This window comes from Anoplophora glabripennis, unplaced genomic scaffold (genome assembly GCF_000390285.2).
Source record: "Anoplophora glabripennis isolate ALB-LARVAE unplaced genomic scaffold, Agla_2.0 scaffold164, whole genome shotgun sequence".
Lineage (NCBI taxonomy): Eukaryota > Metazoa > Arthropoda > Insecta > Coleoptera > Cerambycidae > Anoplophora > Anoplophora glabripennis.
The window spans coordinates 812,281-821,937 of NW_019416480.1; the positions used below are offsets into that span (position 1 = coordinate 812,281).

A 9,657-nucleotide genomic window follows, 5' to 3' on the forward strand; every position below is an offset into this window, starting at 1 on the left:
CGCGTTGCTCATTTCTAGATGCAGGGTCGGCATGCCTACCCGGTGATTAAGCAACGACATACGATTCTGACCATTGCGCGAATGAAAGTTCGGGCTAACTGGTTCGGCACAATCAAGTCGAGGTACGGTGTGCCGACCCTATTTCTTCTAGTGGCCTTAAACACTCTCTCATTTTCGGGTTCGTAATAATCAGAATTTAATTAATAGTATAATAATAGCGATAGGTATGTATGAAGATGTTTAGGTATTTATACATATTTTAAATAAGCGGTTTCTCTTTTTTGAGAAAGAAAGTACAATTTTGAAACTCAAACATTTTTAATTACCTTTAATACCAATACGAAAATTAGCTCGAAGTGTTTTCATTACTAAAATAATATTGAAAAGCTGTTTTATCAGAATTTTGTTTTTTTGAAAAGGGCATTAAATAAATCAAATGCATGGTTTTTGTCAATGCTTTCCATGTGGTATATGAAATATAGAAATAGAAAATATTCCGGGGGAACTTTTAAGATGCACGAACAAGTTACAGTCTTTCCGAAGTCATTTGAGCATGTATAAAAACGCCTAGCAATAAAATTTAATGAGTTTTATAGACGCCCCTAAAAAAGTTTTCTGCTAAAGGTACAAAATTATAATAATTTGTATATAATGTGTAGAAAATTTCTTTTATATGGCCAACAACATATTTTAATTATTTATGTCCTCAAACAATTTTGATATTGATGGTAGATTTCGTTTTGTTCAAAAGGTGTCCAAAATGCCATATTGTAATAATATTAGTAAACAAAAAAACCCTCTTATTTCTCCCTTTCGCAATTATAATATGAATGATTAAGAATGATTAAGGTACCTATAATAAATTAAAATTAGCTGAATCACACCAAATTCTGCATTGCTGCACTGTACTGCTAGGCAATTTGTCAACCACTTGTCAATAACTGAGATTTATTGGCCAGTCGTCCAGTGCAGCTGTGTTATACGCCGTTTGCCACCGCGCGCATTCTTCATACATTTCTATCACCTCCACATTTAGTTCGACCAGACCTGTATATGGGCATGGCTAAATAAATAAGAAAACAACTTTTTCAAATATTTCAATGCCGAGTTGATGCGTCAGCGACCGAACCTGGTACATACTGCAGCCTCTTGGTTCTTCAGTTGAGTTCGGAAAAAGTATAATAGTAACCCACACAGCACATGACGTCCCTGGGATATCCTCATTTAGTCCTATATATCCTAATCGGGGATCTCACTCCTCAGGATATCCTGATGATATTTAAATAAGATAAGTAGATCCTATCAATATCCTAATTGGGGATATCCCAGGTAAATCCAAACAGGATGTCCTGGAAATATCCTATGAAGATATTAAAAGCCGAATAATCTCCAATTTTGGGATATCCTAGGCAAATTCTAGAGTGATCCCATCCTGGGATGGTTCTTGGCTTTGCACAGTGCATGGAGCATGCGCAGTATGACATATTGACGACATGACCCGTATCTCGCCATTTTCTGTGTTTCTTTGTTTTATAAGTGCGTGACTCAATGACGTTTTTATTAATTTGAAAAGTGGAAAATGAAATTTAAAGCTAGTTAAAATAGTTAAGTGACGTGCATCAACCACCTGCTGGCAGAAGTAAGTATTTAAATTACCCTTGGTATTAAGGTATTAATATCATAGAATAAACATATAGGTTAGAATCGTTTATAGTATTAACTAATTTTGTTCTTTCTGTTTGTATCATGCAATAATTATATAATGCCTAAAGAACGCATTAAAAAAACATGTTTTCAAATATTTTTTTATATAGAGCCTAATACCATTCAAAAATTAGAATAGTTTTTATCACTATTTGTAATAGATGTGTATAAGTGGTATCACCAAATCTACATAATGTGTTCAAATCTATAATTTTTAGTTTTGAATGTGTTGTATATAGGTGTTCTGACAAAGGATTGTATCCCATAAATTTAATTAATTTATTATAGTTCTCTGTCTGTAATATTTGTACCAACATTATGAGTTATAAGGATTACATTATAAATCGTAGGCAGAATTACGTATTATCTATTAGAATATTAGAATTAAATTTAATATCAACAGATTATAATCCATAGTTCATGAAATTAGAATAGTCTCGTTAAATGTATTTAATGAAAATTTTTGTTTTGTCACTCGTCTACAATGTAAATGTATTATTAACATACTTTTTCTACAAATTTACAGCTGGAATTTCACAAGCACATTGCACAAAAAATTGCCCAGAAAAAGATAATGGGGAGGGCATTAAAACATGTCGCGGCATGCAAATGAGAGACTATAAAAAGAGACCAGATCAACAGCACATAAGGAATAGTTATACATATAATACAAATAATAACTTAGTTGTGTATATAACTTTGTTTATATTCTGTAATAAAAAAGTTGGTTATATGTATCATAGAAAGAGTTGATTATATATATATAAGTACATGTGAAATTTGCTTTTTAAGTTTATATTTATAATGTGCAATGAATAAAAAAATTCAGTTCAATTTTATTTTTTTATTCAAGAACTCAGTTTAAAAATAAGTGCTATTAAAGTTTATATTTTATTCTCATGAAGTACTTTAGGTCTTATTTGTTCCAGTTTAAAAAAATGCCTCAAACCAGTTTTATGAATAATATGAACCGTTGATGTGTATATCTAAATAATTTGGAGATGTTTCTGAAAACTTGTATGTAGTCTTGTCTGTAGTAGTTGTTGTCTTAAACAGAAAAATATCTGCCGGTGGCTATGTTACAGAATTTTCTCGTCAGATTTTAGTAAGTGGGTGAGTAAAATGTTTAAAAAATACATACGTGTATCAACGATGGAATACTTCTTGCAGAAAAATGTAAAATGTCTTTAAATCTCATGAAAAGAGAATTTTAAAACTACCCTTTACGTATTTATGACGAATCTAATCGACAGATCCAAAATATTGTATTGTTAATTTTTATTCCAGTGGTATTCAAAGAAATCAAATCTCGTATTATAACCGAATAGATAAATGATCAGATTTCCCTTTTCATTTTTTTGTCAATATTTTTTTTTAATAAAAAATATTAGATGGAGTGGAAATGGCAAGCAAATGTTTTGGAAATTAGGTACGTATTTGATCTATAGAAATATTTAATACCACCCTGTAATTTTTTTTATTAGCCCAATAAGTACTAAAAATGTGCTGTATATAGCCCAGCTAATGTCCTGAGGACATCAACAGTAAAGCCTACGTTGTCCTCATTTGATCCACTGATAACCTGATAATAGCCCGGCTGATGTCTTGAGGACATACACAGTAAATCCTAGGACGTCCTCATTTGATCACTGATAACCTGATAATCTCCTGCACACAGCCAGGCGGATGTCCTCAGGACGTTACGAGCAAATCCCGGGACGTTCCATTTGGATATCCCTGGTACATCCTGAGGTGATGGTGTACCTATCCGAGGATATCCTATACATCCTGAGAAGTTATCCTCAGTACATCCTACGAATGTCATTGTGCTGTGTGGGAATATTCCCATTTGAACCTAGATTTTTTAATTCTATAAAATTACAATAGGAAATTGTATAGTATGTACAGACTCTAACTGTTAGCATTGCTAAACTAAGTAATATTGATAAGCTGATAAAAAAAATGTAACCACCAATTTCACTATTTTTTCAATATTCGAGAAAAGTATGGCAACAAAATCGAATACATAATTTTTGTCTCTGTACTTTCATTATGCTCTATGGAGTAGTACAAAAAATATACAAGCCCTGAATTTTCTTAGCACACTGTTGGAGTTTTGAAATTCTAACATCAAAAGTTTATTATCCTTCAGTGGTGTGTGATGCACACCAAAAATATAATTAATCCCAGGAATGAACTGTAACCAAAATAAGTTTAAGTGATAATTCACAGATCACCATGTCCATTCCGTACTCGCCCAGTTGCACCGCTCTGCCATGTACACTTCCTCACGAAACATCCTATATATTCAATACTTAAAATAAATGTGGGGCAGAACTGCGTCGTCCTAATTTACTCTGTGTACTTACATGAAGTTAACTGTAGGTGTACATGACAGTTGAGAGCTAGCCCTCCGCAAAGTGCAATTGGAACCCCTTTGGTGTCGGAATTCTGTGTTTGTTGTACCATAAAAGTTGTTAGATTTAATGGTTTTCGAGACTCAAGCCCTCGCTCCTAAAATTAGATACTGCGTACACGTAAGGGTTTAATATCGTATTCAGGTTAAGGTCTTGGTCAACAATAAAAAAGCGTCTATATTGAGTGTCAAAAACTCATAACTTTTTTCTTTTAATTGAGTATTTTAATGGACAAAAAGATCAGTGTAATGAATCAGGGATTCTTAAGTTTTTCTTTAGACACAAATAATAAATATTGTTATAGCATTTATCATTTTTATTTATCAGGCTACTTTGATTGAAATATGAAATTATATTTTTTAGAATGCTTGTAACTTCAAACAAAAACGAATATAAGAAAAAATGTTTAAAATTAACCCAACCAGCATCTATCAAAATTTGTCTTAGAGCTTGTAAAACACCCTGTATATAGACGGGATTTTGTTGTGCGTGAAGCAAGATATTTATTCAGAATTTAAGAAATGAGTAATAGAGAAAGAACCTAAACCTAATTAGTGCTCTCAGTGGCAAATTGAAAGAAGAAAAGTAGTAAAAATTGATATCATTAAGTAGTCGAATTCAATTTCGATAAATCACGACTTTATTTTTTGTATGATTTCAAATGCATATAAACACATTAAACCCTTAAGGTTGTTACGGTCTGACGAACCATCGTCTAGGTCCCTGCTCTATCCAGTCTCAATAAATCACAGCTTATATTCTATATTGAACTTTAAGTGCGTCTCGACCATTTGGATGACTGGCTAGGGAATAGTATCGATAAGAATATACATTATGTTAAGAAGTATACGAAATTTGTCAATATTTTCAGTTAATCATCAAAATTTATTTTCAAATTCTTCAGAGATTTTTGTTTTATGGCTTCTATCGACTCGAAACATGTTTCATAAAGTAGTAATTTGAGTTTAGGAAAGAGGAAAAACTCAGCAGTGGCCATATCCGGCAAATACGGAGGCTGCTCGATGACATTCGTTGAGATTTTAGTTAAAAATTCACAATTATCGTTTTGTCTGATGGTGCATTATCGTGGTGCAAAATCCAAGAGTTGTCCTTCCATAAATCTAGTCTTTTGCGGAGGATACTATCTTTCAAACGCTTCATAACGCCCAGATATATTATCTGTTGACTGTTTCTCCATTCGGAAGGAATTCTAGGTGGACAGCACCACTATAGTCAAAAAATACAGTCAACTTGTCTTTGATTTATAATCGAATTTGACATGCTTTTTTTTGTTTCGGCTCATTACAAAAGCGTCCTTGTTCGCTTGTTTCTATGTCAAACTCGTAAACACATGTCTGATCACCATGGGCGTAGCTAGGGGGGAGCAGGGGTGTGCACGGCCCACCCTTGAAAAAAACATCTAATATTCTCATATTATCATCTTTGTCGGTGATTTATATTCGAATTAAAACGTGTTCCAATTTTCTAACGGTAAATTGGTAAGCTTCTAAATGCGGGGGAATTTTGTTTTGGAGGTCTCCATAGAGTTTGCAGCCTTGGACCCACCCCAAGCAACAACTGTAGCTACTAGTCCAGGCGGTACTTGTTTCGGGTTGGGTAAAACGCATATGATCGGAGATTTTTGATTTAACAGCTTCTAAATAACATCAGAAATGATAATATTTCTATGCAAATAAAAAAAAAGTGGGCTTAATTGTTATTGCAAAAAAGTATAAAAAAATTGCAAAAAAAAATCATTTTTTTCTTGGATTTCTCTTCGACAACTTAGCAACTATTCGTTTTAGACCAAAATTGAAGAGGAAAAAAAGTTTTGTAATTAAATTTTGATCAAGATAGAGTTAGTTGCAATTCAAAAAAATAATTACTGTTGTTGCAAAAATCGGAAAAATCATTTAAAAAATTGCAAAAAATGCTAGTGTATTTGTAAATTTTTTTCAGACACTTGAATAATACCTAGGATCTTCATACTTACTTTTTCCAATTAAACTTCTTAGCGCATAGAATCATCACACCAAATTTCATCCAATTCGGTTCGATAGTTTTTACATAATAGTTGTTTAATTTTTTATTTTTTTTAAATTAAAAAATTTTCAAAATCAAATTTCTAAAAATCTAAAGCCTTTGAATACTTGAAAATTTCACCACAAAAAGAAGAGCTCTCAAGCTTTAAAATTCTTTTTGAAAAATTCAAATCGGACGATTAGGTGAGCCTTGGTGATTGTTTAAACATTTTCGCAATTTTCACGCTTATAAACAATTGCAATAATTTAATGTTTTTTCAGTTTTTTTTTTATTTTAAAATATGGTTTGAAAGTACTCAGAAAGGCGAGTATTTAAAAAAAAACTGATGATCCGCCCATTACTTTCGGAGTTGTAGCCCGTTAAAGTTAACCCTTCCTTATTTACAACAAAACTATAAGGGCTGTTTTTTGAACCAATAGGATTCCGAGTACTTTTCAGATATAAATTTTCAAAATTTACAATCACGGGCGTCCCATTTAAAATGTCACTCAAAGATATTCAAGACCGCGTGAAATCAATGAGGTATCAGTGGTGGGGGGAGCAAACACACAGCTACTCCGATCTGAATTCTTGAGTTCAAAATTGCGACACTCGGAAAAATTTCACTTATCTCAGCGTATAATGGACCAATTTCGATGATTTTTTTTTAAATCGATGTCTCGCAACTAAAAAATTCAATTATCATATTTTCAACTACATTTTATTATTAATTATTGGACTTTTGACATGCCGCTAAACAGTTACTTTAAAAAATGATTAATTTATTATGTTTATTTATTTACTATGTTAATTTTCATGACCAAAATTTCTGCATGTTGCACCATGTTGTTGTTATTAATTAAGTATCCAAAAGATTCTTATACTTTTTTTAATAAATAAAAAATAAATTTTAGATAAATATTTTAAAAGTAAACGAAAAAATTAAAATTATAATTATTCACAATTTATGTGAGTATTTTTGAAAGCCTTTTACAAATTTATCGTACAACTAAAAATTAATACCAATTTTCAGTTGTTTATTTAAATAATTATACAATCACCACGGCTCTCCTAATCGTCCGATTTGAATTTTTCAAAAAGCATTTTAAAGCTTGAGAGCTCTTCTTTTTGTGGTGAAATTTTCAAGTATTCAAAGGCTTTAGATTTTTAGAAATTTAATTTTGAAAATTTTTTAATTTAAAAAAAATAAAAAAAACTAAACAATTATTATGTAAAAACTATCGAACCGAATTGTATGAAATTTGGTGTGATGATTCTATGCACTAAGAAGTTTAATTGGGAAAAGTATGAAGATGCCAGGTATTATTCAAGTGTCTGAAAAAAATTGACAAATAAACTAGCATTTTTTGCAATGTTTTAAATGATTTTACTAATTTTTCAACAACAATAATTATATTTTCGAATTGCAACTAACTCTATCTTGATCAAAATTTAATTACAAAACTTTTTTCCTCTTCCATTTTTGTCTAAAATGAATAGTTGCTAAGTTGTCGACGAGAAATCCAAGAAAAAAATGATTTTTTTTGTTATTTTTTTATACTTTTTTGTAATAACAATTAAGCCCACGTTTTTTTTATTTGCATAGAAAAATTATCATTTCTGATGTTATTTAGAAGCCGTTAAAGCAAAAATCTCCGATCATATGCGTTTTACCCAAGTACACCCTTTGTAAGACAGATACCGCCTGGACTATACGCCCATGCTCATCACCCGTTATAATGCGTTACATGAATTGTAAAGTCCGAATTCGCTTGTTCAGGCATATCTTCAGCAACATGTTTGCGATGTTCTTTTTGAAGAAAATGCTGTCTTGGAACCAGCCTGCAACGCGTTTCATACCCAAAACATCAACTAAAATGGTGCCACCTGATTCGTGAGATTTGTTTAGTTTATATGTCAGCTCTTCCAAACTATAGTGACGGTTTACCCACTTTCCCAACATTTTCAGCAACGATTCAGCATAAGAAATTCCGTTGGTAATACAAAATTTTAAGCAAACTCTTTGTTCAATAACATTAACCATAGAAAAAAATCACAGAACTCCTTTTAGGTGGACTAATGCACTAGACTTTGGGTTATAGTAGAGTACAGTGCTACCAACTTTCCATCAAAAAAGAAGTTTAAATCTACTTTACACAGAATTTTTAAACGACAAATTCTTGATGCTTTTCCAAGAAAAATGAAACAGAATTTTAAATTTCTGTTGATTTTAATAGACAGATTCTCACTGACTTTATTTAAAACACTTTCTGTCAAATTCATAGAGTTCAAAATACAAATTAACACAAAGATCCCTCTGTTCTCTCTAGTTATTGCTGCTTTCGCGGGGAACGCGGCTTCAGCAGTTGTCAACGGTAAACAATCGCGGCAACATATCAAAATTGTTGTCGTATGTTGTCGTGGCGGAAATACGCCGGAACGGGGCAATAAATTGCACGGGTGTCACGATTCGGACGGGAACGCTGTGGAAGTGTAGTAATTCGAGACTTAAGTCATAGAAATAAATAGATGTGCACACAGCAGAGCTCCAGAGTTAGCCAAAAATATCAGTATTTACTGCAGTTCCTAATATGGCTAATATAACTGAAATATAGAATGTAATTTCCTTCCAAGATGTGTTTGTTTTTCGTTTTAAATGCATGGCGTTTATCACGGACGTTTTAACTGGTCTTGTTTTATTGCCGAGTTGACCGTTTATTTTCGCAAGTGTTGTATTATTTTGCGAGAAAAATTGTTTCATTAAGGCGCTCGTTTCAAATAAAACTTCCTTCCTATACAAGGTGTTGGTAAATGAAGGGTACCTGTTTACTGTGAGGCAAAAAAATTTGTTGTTTACAGTGATATAATATTTGATAGTAAACTCATAGTAAAGAAAATATGGGCAAAATAGCTAATATCGACATGGCACAATGACTATGGTCATATCTCTCTTACTATTAGAGATATACTCATCAAAACTTACACTATAATTATAAAAACAATGTTCTAAGTATGTAAATATTTGTATACGTGTATTCATCTGTTTGATTTAATACAAAATGATGCCGCTTCAGGAAATTTGTGTAATCTTTTAATAGAACATTTTTTTAGTTCGAAAATTTGCATAACATTTTTATACCTTTAACAAATCTATACTCGACGGCCGAAAATATAGATAGTGATTCATACATAATAATATAAAAACACTATTACCGTAAAGTGTATAAAACTTAAAATGATTTTTATAACAATTCAATATTATTTGCTTATGTTAATTGATGTGACGCTCTCTTTGTACATCGATAGGATCTATAACAGTCATAGACTGAGTTACACTGAACACGATTTATTTCCTATCTCTGTCTATCGCACTTATTACAGATAGGGAAATGCTCTTTTTAGTGGGTGTAAACGGACGTACGTAGAATTCGAGTTAGCCGTAGTTAGAAACGTCAAACTATAAGCGCGCGCGAGGGTTTGCATATTCCGTGACAATAGTAAATTTATAAATTAA

The 9,657-nt window shown here is 31.9% G+C and overlaps 1 long non-coding RNA gene across 1 annotated transcript; it reads left to right on the forward strand.

The window, feature by feature from the left end:
- The first annotated feature begins 1,474 nt into the window (after positions 1-1,474).
- On the forward strand, positions 1,475-2,324 carry LOC111691590. The gene is made up of 2 exons (XR_002762990.1): positions 1,475-1,639; positions 2,231-2,324. It is a non-coding gene; the product is annotated as an uncharacterized LOC111691590 (long non-coding RNA).
- The last annotated feature ends 7,333 nt before the right edge of the window (positions 2,325-9,657 follow it).